This window comes from Artibeus jamaicensis, unplaced genomic scaffold, assembly GCF_021234435.1.
Source record: "Artibeus jamaicensis isolate MK-2021 breed Jamaican fruit bat unplaced genomic scaffold, CSHL_Jam_final scaffold_1964, whole genome shotgun sequence".
In the NCBI taxonomy this organism is placed as follows: domain Eukaryota; kingdom Metazoa; phylum Chordata; class Mammalia; order Chiroptera; family Phyllostomidae; genus Artibeus; species Artibeus jamaicensis.
The window spans coordinates 70,508,760-70,522,897 of NW_026522030.1; the positions used below are offsets into that span (position 1 = coordinate 70,508,760).

General features: G+C 40.1%; 1 protein-coding gene across 3 annotated transcripts in view; it reads left to right on the forward strand.

Moving 5' to 3' along the window:
* FANCC (FA complementation group C) overlaps window positions 1-14,138 on the forward strand; it is a 305,923-nt gene that overhangs the window by 72,953 nt on the left and 218,832 nt on the right. The window lies entirely within an intron of this gene.

Sequence of the window (14,138 nt, forward strand, 5' to 3'; positions counted from 1 at the left end):
CTTCATGCTGGGTGGGTTGCTCCTTCTCGATGCTCCCTGCAGCACCCTGTGTTTCCTTCTCTCCCAGCTCTTCCCACGAGGGATTGCATTTTACCTGTTTACAGACCCTGATTTCCTCGTTAGCCTCAGGTTGTGTTAGAGCGAGGAATGCTGCCACCTTTTTATTTGCATGTTTTCCAGAGTTCCTGTCATAAAGTAAGTTCCCAATAAATATGTGGGATTTTTGTTTGCTTTTGTTATTTAGTAATAAATTATGAGTGGAACAAACCAATGGTGGAAGAAGCAGAAGTAATTTGGAGCCAAGTCACCAGTGACAGAAGCAATAAGATTTCTAAGATTTTAATATCTGAGGTGCCCCTCTGCCCATTTTTCTAACCGGTCTCACCAAAAGTTCACAGTCTTACTGTCAGATAAGTGAATTGTGGACAAGAATGCAAAGAAAGTAAAGGACCACTATTTTCTTTTTAAGTAACTACGATTTTTAACAGAATGTATGCAGGAAGACTGATATTTCTGGAGTCCCAGTGAAAGTTCTTTGGTGCTCCGAGGGAGAACAAGGTCAGGGGTTTCTTGCTCATAGCCTGAAAGCAACTCTATCGTGACAGGATGGGACTTGGAAGCCAGGTCCAGAGAGCAGGTTTTTTTCCCCCACATGGCCAGGGACATGGGTGGAAGAAGGGAGCTCAGTAAATCCCCAGAGAGATTAAATTTCCTTAATTCTTTGCAAAGCCATCTGAGGAATGTGTGCACTCTGCACCTGGGTTGTAGTTGCCTCCACTGATTCCTTAGACCCAGATTTTGTTTATGATTGAAGTTTGTTTGAAATTATCTGCAAATTTTGGGTCTGTGTTTTTGATTACAGTATCTCAGAAGCCAAACACTGCTGACTCAATAGGGAAAAAGCAGCTCCTCCTAGTGGAAATTTTCTTAACACCTCATTGTTTTAGGGGAGAAAATAACATTTGTTTCTTTAATAAGCACTTTATGGGAATAAGAATATTTGTCGACTTTTTAAAGAAATCCACAGACATAGGGACAGATTAAGCAATGTTACTTAAAATTATGAAGCAAAGAAACATTGCTTTGAAGTAAACTAAAAATACTGGTACCAGGCTTTCAGTAAGGAAGAGGAAGAATGTTGTCAAGCTTAAGCATAGTTGAATGTAAACTTCTTCTTTTTAAAAAATTTTTATTTAATTGTTGTTCAACCAGGCATGTGTCCTGACTGGGAATCGAACCAGGGACCCTTTGATTTGCAGGTCGGCACTCAATCCACTGAGCCATTTCAGCTGGGGCTTTAACGTAAACTTCTTAATTTTATATTTGATTATATTTCTAGAGGTTTTAAATATTTTCTGACAAGGCAGTGTCCCAGTTGATGACATTAATTGAAGGCTAGATATTTGATTTGTCTTTTTTTCTTCTTCCATGAACAGTGTGTTTTGCAGCATTGTATTCACAAATCTCTAGTACTTACTTCATGGGAGAAGTAACTTCAGTTGACTCATGCTCAGGGGAAATGGAAAAAATAGTGCTCTTTAAATCAGGTTTTCACTTTGAGCAGATTATGGTCTATATTTGGTATGTATAGACTTAACCTCTCATAACTCTGGCTTATGGGGACAGGCCAAAGGAAAGCAGTTTTGAACTGTATTAACTCCCTTCACAAGTACTACAGACAACCATTTTTGATGCCATGAGGTTCATAATGATTTTTGTTTGAAATGTTGGCAACCTGGGAGCTACATAGGTTCTATCAACACAAATCAGTCAGAATTTTAATCTTTTTTATTTATTTGAATTTCTACTATGTGCCAGATATTGCACATAGCAGTGGTTTTCAGAGTGTTTTCAGCAAACTAGGCTCTAAGCTGTTCCAGCTAGAATATGTTTGACTGCAAGTAACAGAAAACTAATCAAAGGTAGCCTAAGCCCAAAGGGAAATTCCAAGATTGGCTACTTCATTGCCTCAGCTATGCTAGTTGAGAGGACCCAGGTCCATCTGTCTGCTTTGCTACTTATAGCATGTTGATCTGTCCTCTCAGACTTACCGTCTCCTGGGTCCCAAGGTAACTACTGCCATTCTAAGTGTCACATGAAGACTACAGTGTCTAATGTGGAAAAACATGTATGTATTTAAGATTGAGAAAGACTTTCTCAGAAACCCTCCAGCCAAAGCTTGGTTCTGATTATCCAGAGTTGCATAATATCCCCCTTACTTACAGTCGGTAGAAGGGCAAATGAAGATACCATGGCTGGTCTACAACCATTCTCAAAATGTGCCTTGGGGACCATTGGGTCTTCCTAATAAGACCTTTTCAGGAGGTTTGCAAGAGCAAAACTAGTTTCATAATAATCCTAAAGGTATTATTTGTGTTTCCTATTCTCAATCTCTTGCTAGTATACAGTGGAATTTTCAAGAGATTACATGATATATGATGATGTTGTAGACCTGGCAGCTAATGGAATATGTATGTATGTATGTATGTATGTATGTATAAACATTTGACAGATCCTGCCCCAGGTTTATCTGTACAAATAAAACAGGAGGACACCATCCCAGGGGTCACATTTACTTTCCTCCTCACATCATCAGACAGAGGCCTCTATTCTGGAGCCTTCATGGGGCCCTTAGCACCTTTGGGAGCTGGAGCCAGAGCTACAGCTACCTGGGTCTTGGTTTGAGCCTTGGTCTTGAACTTTGGCTGTCAGAGCCTGCGACCCTTGACAATGCAGGCACAAGCATGTTCCCCAAGTTTGGAATGAGTGATGTAGGCAAGTCTAATGAGCTTGCAGCTGCCATCTTTGGGAAATTGGGCTTTTGTCATCTTTGGGCTTTATGAGGGCCTTGATAGCTTTGGCATGTGCACTTATAGTGTTGGTGTTGCCTACATCTTCTTCAGACCCTCTTGTGCTTCTTGGCAAAGTACATGTTCCTCGGGAACTTGTGGTCTGCCCCCTTAAGAGAGTTCTGTGATCAGAGTTTCTTGATGCCATTTCTGTATCACTTTGGGTACTAGTTTGCGTGGTGTGATTCTTGGACTAGGCCATGTCTAAACTGAAGCTTGTGGCTCCCTAAGTCCTGGGATCAGGAGAATGTCTATATGGGTTTTGGGGCTTTAAATTTTTCTCATTTTTAATTTCTAATGTGGCAAATACTGATAAATATAACCCATATAAACAAAAGCTTTCAGTGTCCTCAGTAGTGTTTAAGAGTGTAAAGGGGTCCCAGAACAAAACATTTGAGATCCACTGATCTATGTGAATCAGGATTCATCCATGGCATTGGGGAAGATCCCTGACTACCGCAAGCTTTGTAGCCATAAGACTCCTGGACAAAACTTTTTCCTTTAATAAGGGAACAGAGTGGTTAGGGCTGTCGGGTGGGCAACCAGCAGTGTCTGTAAGACTGTTCTGGGGAGGGGGCCTTGGTGAGGGGTATGGCAGGGATTCAGGGTGTGCTCCAGGCCCTGCCTCTGATCTTACCGGAGTGACTTCAGGTCTGCCCTTTATTTATTTATTTTTCAAATTGTGGTAAAATGTACATATTATAAAACTTACAATTTTAACCAAAAGTGTGCAATTTGGTGGCATTGTTTATATTCACATTGTTTTGCAATCATCACCACCATCCATCTCCAGAACTTTTTCATCTTCCCCAACTAAAACTCAGTACCTGTTAAATACTAACCCCACCTCCCCTACTTCCCCAGTCCCTGATAACCACCATTCTCTCTTCTGCCTTCCTGAGTTTGACTGCTCTAGGTTTCTCCTGTTGGAATCATGATGATATGATTTCATTTCTTTTGTGTGTGCCTTTTTCTCTTAGTGTACTCTTTTAAAGGTTTATCTATGTATGTATCAGAACTTCCTTTTGAAGAGTAAATATGCCATTGTATGTATATATTCATCTCATTTATTCATTCATCAGTCCATGGGCATTTGTGTTGTTTTGACCCTTTGGCTATTGTGCATAATGCTGCTGTGAATATGGGTGTGCATATATCCATTGGAGTCCCTACTTTTTTTTAAAGATTTTATTTATTTTTAGAGAGAGGGGAAGGAGGGAGAAAGAGGAAGAAAAACATCAGTGTGTGGCTGCCTCTCGTGTGCCCCCCCCCCCCCACTGGGGACCTGGCCCACAGCCCAGGCACGTGCCCTGACTGTCAATAGAACCAGTGACCCATTGGTTCACAAGCCAACACTCATTCCCCTGAGCCACACCAGCCAGGGCTGGAGTCCATACTTTCAATTCTTTTTTTTTTTTTAAGAGTTTATTTATTTATTTTTAGACAGAGAGGAAGGGAGGGAGAAGAGGAGAAACATCAATGTGTGGTTGCCCCTGGCATGTCCCCCACTGGGGACCTGGCCTGCAACCCAGGTATGTGTCCTGACTGGGAATCAAACCAGTGACCCTTTCGTTCACAAGTCAGTGCTCAGTCCACTGAGTCACACCAGCCATGGCCCTAATTTAAATTCTTTTGGCTAGATACATAGAAATGAAATTTCAGGATCATGTGGTAATTGAATTTTATTCAATTTTATTTTTTAGAAACCACCATACTGGTTTCGAACGGGCTATAATATTTTGCTTTCCTACCAGCAATGCACAGAGGTTCCAGTTTTTCCACATCCTTACCAATGCTTGCTGTTTTCTGTGGTTTTTGATAATAGCCATTCTAATGGATACAATGCAGTATCTCATTGTGGTTTCGATTCCCATTTCCCTATTGATTAATGATGTGTAGCATCTTTTCATGTGCTTATTGGCCTTTTGTGTATCTTTGAAGAGATGTTTGTTTAAATTCTTTGCTTTTTAAAAATTGTGTTGTTTTTGTTGTTTTAGAGATTCTTTTTATAATTTGGATATTAATCCCTTATCAGATATATGATTTGCACGGGTCTGTTTTATATGTTGAACTTTTACACAGGCTTAATTTTATGAAATTATTTTTTAAGGTAGCTTTCAGGTTTTGGGTCACTATTGCCATTGTCACTTTTGTCATCCTAGATATTTACCTATCTACCGACTATGCTGTTTTGAAAGTACGGATGGTGGGACCTTGGTAATTACTTCAGTGCTCATGATTAATTTATAATAACTACTTTAAAATTTCTTACACTATTTAAAAATGTGAAATACATCTGGATATGCTTATTTGCATACATGGCTTTATAGCTCATCTCCTATTTGCCACAAAGAAAACAATGATTAAATGATTTTTAAAATAAATTTTTTTTACATCTGTGCCAATTTTAGCCTTTGACAGGACTTTAAAGGTACCAGATTCTTTATCATATCAGCTGAGCAGGTATTTTTTATACACTTTTGAGAAAATCTTAAAGTTGTGTTCTAAGCTGTCTCTAGATGGGACAGCCATTTGAGATGTAAAAGTGTGTTTCAACAGTAATGCTAACGGAGGACCAGAAGATTGCAGGTTAAATTATGGAATGGATTTTTTCCATCCTGAAACGTAATACCTTAGGCAGAGGGAATAATGGCGCACAGGGCCAAACGAAAAGCTAGGACTGCGGTCTCCTGCCACTACTGTTCGCCCCTCCCAGCACTGCGGTGGGATGGACACGCTGCACAGTCTCTGCCTTGGCCTGTGCCGGCTGCTCTGTGACGCTGGGGCTGCTTTTCCTCAGGTGTTAATGTGCAACTTCATATAATACATCTTCATTTCTAGATGAAGGGAAATGGTTTTGCTTTGTTTTTTAAAGAATTAGAATGCTTTGCCCCAGCCTGTCACCCAGTTGTTCCTTCCTCCATTTTTATTTTTTTTAGACACTGCTCAAGTGTTTTAATACTTTCATTTTCTTTTTACACTCTAGTAAATTATACTTGGTGAAATCCATATTTGTTTTGACGAACATTTCCATGAAGCTTTTGAATATATCCTTTTCCTAAAGAGTGGAAATACCAAAATGGGGGACCTTGTAGCTCTGAAGTATGTCTCTTTCTCATCTGCTGTACTTTGTTATCTGAGCCATGTTATCTTGGCAGTTCAGACTATTTACCGTCATGGGCAAATGGTTGGATTATGGTATATCTTTGTACTAGGGTGATTTTACTTCATAAAGTAGTACTTCGCAAGCAGCAAACCTTTTGAGCAGTGTGTAAATGAAGGGGAAGTAGGGCAAATGCAGTGATCCTAAACTGACACCAGTTTGAATCAGTCCCTGTTCAGTATCTCTCATGTTTGCTGGTCCCCGGGCCGGTTTCCCTTGGCGCGTTATCCCTCCCCCTCCTACTTCCTGCTTTCCTCTGATCATCAGGAAGGAGAGGCACAAACAGGCACATGGGAATCTTTCATGGAGTAGTTATTTTCATTTGGGAGTATAGGTCTCTCTGCTCATAGGACTTTCCTTTAGTCCCTTCTACACAGGAATTTCTGAAGGTCACTTTATTTTCTTCTGGAAATATATATTGAGACTAACAACTTGTTTTTCAGTCTCTGTATGTGGAAAAGGTGAAATCATGGTTTTGGTTCCTTAGGGCTGAGTAAATGTGCTAAAAGAGAAATACTGAAGGAAGTGGAAAAGAGGGATTTCTAACTTTTTCTGCTATTTGCTTTTGCTACATTAGTATATATACAGTGTGTATGCAAAACACTTGTTAAAATCTGACCTTTAAGGATATGTGCCATCCATCTTTTATGTTCTTAAATAAAAGATGCTAAACAATATTTCTCCAGTTCATATGAAATAAATATAGGCATAGACATCCATGTGAAGGCATACACACTAAGCAGAATCATAAGAAAGTCAAGGATTTACATTTAAGGCAATATCAGGTATTTTGATATCATCACTGGGATTAAAAAATTAGTGCATTTGTGAAAAATGTTGAAATCACCATAAATCTGAAGGATCATTCTCATTTTATTTTTAAGTATATTTTATGGATTATGCTATTATAGTTTTCTCAATTTTTTCCTCCTCCTTTCCCCCCTCTGCCCTGCAATTCCCCCCCACCCACCCTTTAGCATTCCCCCACACACACATACCCAGTTCATGTCCATGGGTTGTACATACAAGGTCTTTGGCTTCTACATTTCCTCTACTGTCCTTAACCTCCCCCTATTTTATGCCTACCAATTATGCTTTTTATTCCCCATACCTTCCCCCTCATTCTCCTCCTTTCCACTGATAACCCTCCAGTGATCTTTATTTCTGTGATTCTGTTCTTGTTCTAGTTGTTTGCTTAGTTTTTGTTTTCTTTATATTTAGTTGTTGAATGTGAGACAGTTGTCACAATACTGCTCGCTGGCTCCACTCTAGCCCCACTTTCTAATGAATGCTCCTGTGAGATTGGGAGTTTCTCCTGCTGTTGCAACCCCCACAATGTTTTACACCTCAAGGTTTTGAGTCTTTAGTTTCCTGGTCAGCTAGCACCTCCACACCTGCGTGGTCTGCCACCTTGCTGTGGGTCCTCTCTGCATGCTGGGCGCCTGTCTCCACTCCTCCTGCACATCTGGATAAATTTTCTTTTAACTCTTTGATTGTCAGAGTTCCATGCAGTTTAATATTCTGGCAGTTCTGGTTGTTTATTGTTTTTAAATTAGTTGTTATCCTTATTTTGGTTGTGCAAAGAAGTGAAACATTTCTATCTGTGCCTCCATCTTGGCCAGAACTCCTCATCCTCATTTTATAAGGCATGCTTTTTTTTTTTTTTTTTAGCTGCATGACCACTGTCTCATTTTGTCTGCTTGAGCACACACCATCTCATTCTCTTGCCAGTTATCCTCCTGAATGATAAATTGGATGTCTTTCTCTCCTGTGACAATAATCCTCTCTGGGCAAAGCAGTAGCTGTATAGTTAAGAGATGGTGGAGGCGTGGGACAGGAGGGAAGAAGATGGTCAATTTATTCCTCTTCAGAGCCAGGACTGGGAAAATAGAGCCATTATTTGAGGCCAGGAAGGAAGAAGAGGACTCTATCTCTGGTTAATTCTGGTGTCTTTAACATTTTCAGAGAACTCAGTTAAAAAATAGAAAATGCTTATAGACTATTTCAACACTTAAAAATTTTTGACCATATTCATCAACTATGTCTTGATTAGCATTTGTAAACTAAAACTTTTTCTTTTTTTTCTTTACTTTGGGGTGATATCTATATGGTAAATGGGTAGAAGTTCAAATTTTTTTGGTGATTGTGGAAAGTAATATCTGGAAAAGCACATAAATATGATTTATAGATATTATTGATATCATGATCAAGGAATGAATATATCATCATCTTGACAGCCATTCACGCATACCCTTTAATAGCACTTCTTCTGTATCTCTAATGGTAACAGCTGATGCAGACACTGGCCCCAGTGTCCACAATGTTGTGGTTGAGATGAGACAAATTCACACAGACTGCAGAAATCCTGTGGAGGAAAAGGGACAGCATGGCTACTCTCTCAAGGTGAGAGTGCCCCGATCCTTGCCTTGATAGGCTTTTGTTGGATTTCTAATAACATACATCAAAGAAGGTTTTCATTCATTATTCTTAGGTTTGCTTTAGGTAATTACTTTTTACAGATAGCAATGGGAAGGATGTTACTGATGACTTCTTACAGATTAACAAGGAAAAAATGTTGCAAATGCAAGGGAACAATAAGAGTAATTGGTCTGGTTACACTTCAGTCCTTGGGAGAATTAGCACAGACTTCAGGAAGTTACTTTAAAGATATGCAGTAAGCATTTCTGCCTCAACTCAGGGTGAGAGAGTTTTAGCAAGAGCAAGTCACAAAGCAGCCTAGGTATAATGCAGGCCTGATTTCCCGTGGGGGGACTGATCTGTGGGTTTGGCATCCATGGGTGTGCCACCATGTGCCTGTGGGCTTTTCCATAGGGCTGAGCTACATTTGCCATTGCCAGACAGATCGGTTCCCTATAAACAGGTATCCTGACTTTTTTAAGGGTAATGGCTGCAGTTTAGTTTTACTGGTTTTTTGAACTTTATGTAAATGAATCATATATTAAAGGTTGGTTTATTTTCTCAACATTGTGATTGTTAATCTAGCTCTCTACCTGTAGTAGTTTTTCCTAACTTTATTCATTCATTCTACTCTTGATTGGCATGTGGGTTGTTTTCAGTTTGGATGTGTTATGAATAAGGCTGCTATGAATATTTTGCTAGTACACATAAACATTTAATAAACTTGTGTTCTGAGAAATTTAGCAATTTGTGTGATTCTATGATTTTCTGTTAAAATTTGCCACCATGATTGGACTTGATTCTTCTCGTAGTTATGTCAATTGTGTTATATTTTGAGCTTTATATGTTATTTTACATTTTTGCATTATTAGGTACATACAGATTTAGAATTGTTATATCTTCTGGTAAATTAAATATTTTATCATTATGAAATAGTCTCTTTACTTCTACTAATACTTTTTACTCCAAAGTGTATTTGATTTCTTTGATTGGGTTTGCATGGTATTTTTTTTTTTTACTATTCTTTTTGCTTGTTTGTATTTCTGTATCCTAATATTTTATATGTGTCTCTTCTTGTAACAACGTATGGTTGCTTTGAAGTTCAAAACTGATCATCTTTCTTTTTCACTTGGAAAATTTAATCTATTTGCCTATTGTATAGTTATTGATGTGTTTGAGTCTAAATCTCCCATTTTACTGTGTACTGTAGATTTATCTTGTCTTGTATTTCTTTTTTTGCACCAATATTAACCTTTTAGCAGTCGATTTAGTATTATTTTAAATATTAAGTTTTTCCTCTGATATCTTGGAAATTATAGACTGTCTTTTAATATTCTGTTAATGGATAGCCTAGAAATTAAAATATGCATTCTTAAGTTACTCAAGTGTAATGTTAACTCTTTTATCATACTTTTCTGGAAAATGCAACAACCTTAGAACTCTTAACTTTTATTCTCAACATATATGATAGTGTTTATATACTTAAAGTTCTATATTATTTAAAACCCCAATGATATTTTATATCCTAATGTTAATTAAGATATTCCCAGATACCTACCATTTTTGTTGTTTTTCACTTCTTCACTTTTTCACTTCTCTACACTTCCATCTGGGATCATTTTTCATCTAATAGCCTCTTTTTAAGCAGGTTTCCTGGTGACAAATTTTTTCTGCTGTAGTGTGTCAGAAAGGTTTTATTTCAACTTTATTCTTAGGTAGTATTTTAGCTGAGTGTAATATTCTAGGTTGGCCTCTCCCCCCTAGAAGAATGTATTTCCTACTCGTCCTTGCCACAGGGCAATATAATGAAACTATAATAGTCCAGGAGTATAGAGAACAAGGGACCTGGACCACAGTGGCCACTATAGCCACCCTAGACTGTGGAGGACCATGTACAAGGAAAAAGGAAATTAAAATCCCAATTCAGTCCTTTCAGAGCATAGCTGGATGGTGGAACAGTCAAAGCCCGTATGTTTGCCTAACGGCAGACCAGACCGAGGACTCTTGTAACTGGTGGCTCGAAACTTATGGGGGATGCGCCTACAGGCACTGCCGGATGCACAAAGTTAAATTTAATGACAATGGGTATGGAAGAGTAGTCGTAATCACACGTGATAAAGCTGAAGACCCAAAGTGGGAAAAAGGAGTTAAAGGGAAAGTTTATATAAATGGGCTCCACTCAGGACCAGTAGGGGACATCATAATCTTTATAAGAAAAGATTTATATATAGGACTACATCATCTAAAAACTGTTCAGAAAACAGTAGAGAATACTGAACCAGCAGTTAACCAATCCAGGGATCCCCCTTCTCCTGGATCACTCTGATCCAGGAGGGAGCAGCTCTTCTCAATTTAAGTAGCCCTGGGAACTTCTCAGACTGTTTCCTCTGTGCTTCCCTCAGTAAACCCCCTCTGATAGCAGTCCAAGTAATCACCACTCCCTCTGAGACAGCAAGTTCCAGCCCAGGATGGCATACCGGACCAGTCAAGGCACCCCTATATGAGAACCAGGGAGAAGAGTCCTACCTCAACAGCTCAGACTGGTGCAAGGGAAAGAAGACCATTACTCTCCACCCACCAAATGGGCTATTTTTCCAGGCCAACCAGACCTTAATACCAAAAATTAATTGCTCAGATACTCAGGTATACATCTTAGTAGCCCTAGCCCCACAGCTCCTTGCTTATCCCCCAGGTGAATTAGAAGCTAAGTATATCAACTCTACCTTACATAAGCGAGCTGTATTCCTCCCAGTTTTAGTAGGCCTAAGCTTTGCAGCTTCCGTTACTAGTATCAGCGTAGGAAGAGCAGGCCTAGCCACTAGTCTGCAATCCCAAGACACCATATGCCAGGAACTCCACAAGGCTTTATCCTCAGTAGCCACCTCCATGGCCTCACTCCAGCGCCAGGTCCTCTCACTAGCTAGAGTAGCACAGCAGAACCACTGAGCTCTAGACCTCCTCACTGCAGACAGAGGAGGCATCTGCATATTCCTAGGGGAAGAATGCTGTTATTTTGTTAATGAAAGAGGCCTAGTTGAAGAAAACATCCAACGCATAAACGAATTAAGAATTAGACTCAGGCCAAGCTCAGGGATTGGGCCCACATCTTGGTGGCAGGATACTTTACTCTCCTTTCTTGCCCCCATCCTAGGCCCCGTAATAGTGCCCATGCTCATAATTACTGTAGGGCCCTGGGCCAGCAGAACAGTAGTCAGCCAGCTAGAAAGTACATTAGTAAGGAAGACCACCAGCCGCATACTAATGCTTCAACAACAACATGAGCAAAGGACCCCTCTCCTGGGTGCAGAGATAGATGAAAGCGCTGTCTAAGCACCCACAGGGGGGAATGCTATGGGAAGCTTTGAAGAAGCTTTGTTTACCCAAACCCCAAGTACCCTAGGAAGAGCAATAGGGAAAAGCAGGGAAAAGTCTGGGAAAAGCAAACAGCAGGATATTCACAAGGGCTAGGACTAGCACCCCTGCGGTTAGAACTAATTTCCGCATTTAGCCTTTGTACTCTGCTTCTGCCACGTAGCTAGAACTAACTTCCGCATTCTGTTTCTGTATCCCACTTTGCTACGTAGACAGGAAGACCCCGTAGACTATATAAACCCCAAGAATCCTTTGTTTGGGGCTCAGGATTTGGAGACTGACTCCTGTGGGTCCGTGCATGTTAATAAACCCCGTACTCCAGAATCCCTCGGTGTCTGGTTGCTTCATTTTCCTTTAACAATTCATTCCTCTTTACTTTTCATTGTTTTTTTACTTTCCATGTTTTATTCTGGGTCATTTCTTCTGATATATCTTCCAAATTCACTAATTTTGTTTTCAGCTGGGTATAATCAGCTGTGAAACATGTGTGTTGAATTCCTAATTTCAGTTATTTTGTTCCTCAGTCCTAGAATTTCTACTGTATTTTTATTCACCCACAGGGTCATTTTTTTTATAGTTTTCAGTTTCTTGATGAAAATTTGGCTTTTATCTTCATAGGCACCCTCTTAATTACTTTACTATTTTTTCTAGTTTTTAAATATATACTCATTTTTGTAATTCCTATTGTTGACATTATTATAGGTGTCCCCATTTCCCCCCCTTTGCCCACCTCCTCACAGCCCCCACCCCACTGACCTCTGGCTATTACCACACTGTTGTTTGTGTCTATGGGTCATGCATACTTGTTCTTTGTCTAATCATTTTACCTTCTTTCATCCAGTTCCTCCCCCCCCCCCCACTGACAGATGTCATCTGGTTTCATGTGTCCAGGCCTCTGTTTCTACTTTGTTCATCAGTTTATTTTGACGTGGAATCTAATAGGGTATTTGTCTTTCTCTGACTGGCTTATTTCATTTATCATAATAATTTCCAGGTCCATCCATGCTTTCTCAAAAGCCATAAGTTCCTTCTTGTTTATGGTTGTATATTATTCTACTGTGTAAATGTACCACAGGTTTTTTTTATCTACTGATCTACTGAGGCTTTACTTCCTGGTGCTAGGACCCTGTGTTGCGTGATCTGTCTTGCTTCCCAGTTATCTGTGCACAAATGTGGGATCACTGCCTGGTCAGCCAGCCACCTTGCACAGGGTGCCTGCGTGCCCGGTTTCTCAATCACCGCTTCACTGGGCCTGCCCATTGCCACCCCATGCCCGGGGTCTGCCAGCTGCTGCCTTCCATGCCCAGGATGCCTTGTGCACCCGCACCGGGTGTCACTGCTTCCTGTGCTGAGACCCTTCTCTGCTCGGCTTCCGGACTCCACCCACCTACCAGTCTGGATTAATGTGTCTATTTTAACTCCTTGGTTGTTGGACTTTCATACAGTTCAATTTTCTTTCAGTTTTGGTTGTTACTTTGTTTTTGAATTGTTGTTGTCCTTATTTTGGTTGTTCGAGGAGGCACACTGTGTCTACCTATGCTTCTATCTTGGCCAGAAGTCCTTATTCTTTTTTATTATTTTTTCTTTCTCTTGCTCTGAATGGGTGTTTTTTTCTACCTTGTCTTCCAAATCACTGATTCAGTCTTCAGCTTCATCCAACCTACTTTTTATTCCTTCCAGTGAATTCTTGATGTGTGATGTGGTAGTCTTCATTTCTGACTAGTTCTTTTTCATGGTTTCTGTCCTTTTTCATGCTGTTGCAGTTCTCACTAAGTGCTTTGAGCATCCTTATAACCTCGACTTTGTACTCTATATCTGATAGATAGCTTGCCTCCATTTCATTTAGGTTTTTTTTTTTTTTTTTATGGAGATTCCTCCTGTTCTTTCATTTGGGGCCTGTTTCTTTGTCTCCCCATTTTAGGCATCTCTTTGCATTTGTTTCTACATACTAGATATATCTGCTGTGTCTCCCAGTCTTTCTAGGGTGGTCTTATGTAGTAGGTGTCCTGTGGGACTCAGTGGTGCAGTCTTCTTGATCTCCTGAGCTAGGTGCTCTAGGAATGTCCCTTGTGTGGTTATGTGGGCCCTCCTATTGTTACTGAGTCTTGATTGCTGTTGGGCTGTTCATTTGTGGGATCTTCCCTCTGCTAGTTGACTGTGAAGCTCAACCCTTACTACAGTATGCGAGCTACTGTGAAGATGCTGCTGCAATCTCCCTGTGGATATGCTGTTTATAAATTTTGTTGGATTGTGCTCTGATGTTGTTTGAAGCTGGCCACTTGGTGTGTTGGTCCTGTCCCCTTTGGAAGGGTCTCCAATACTGGCCAGTGTCAGAT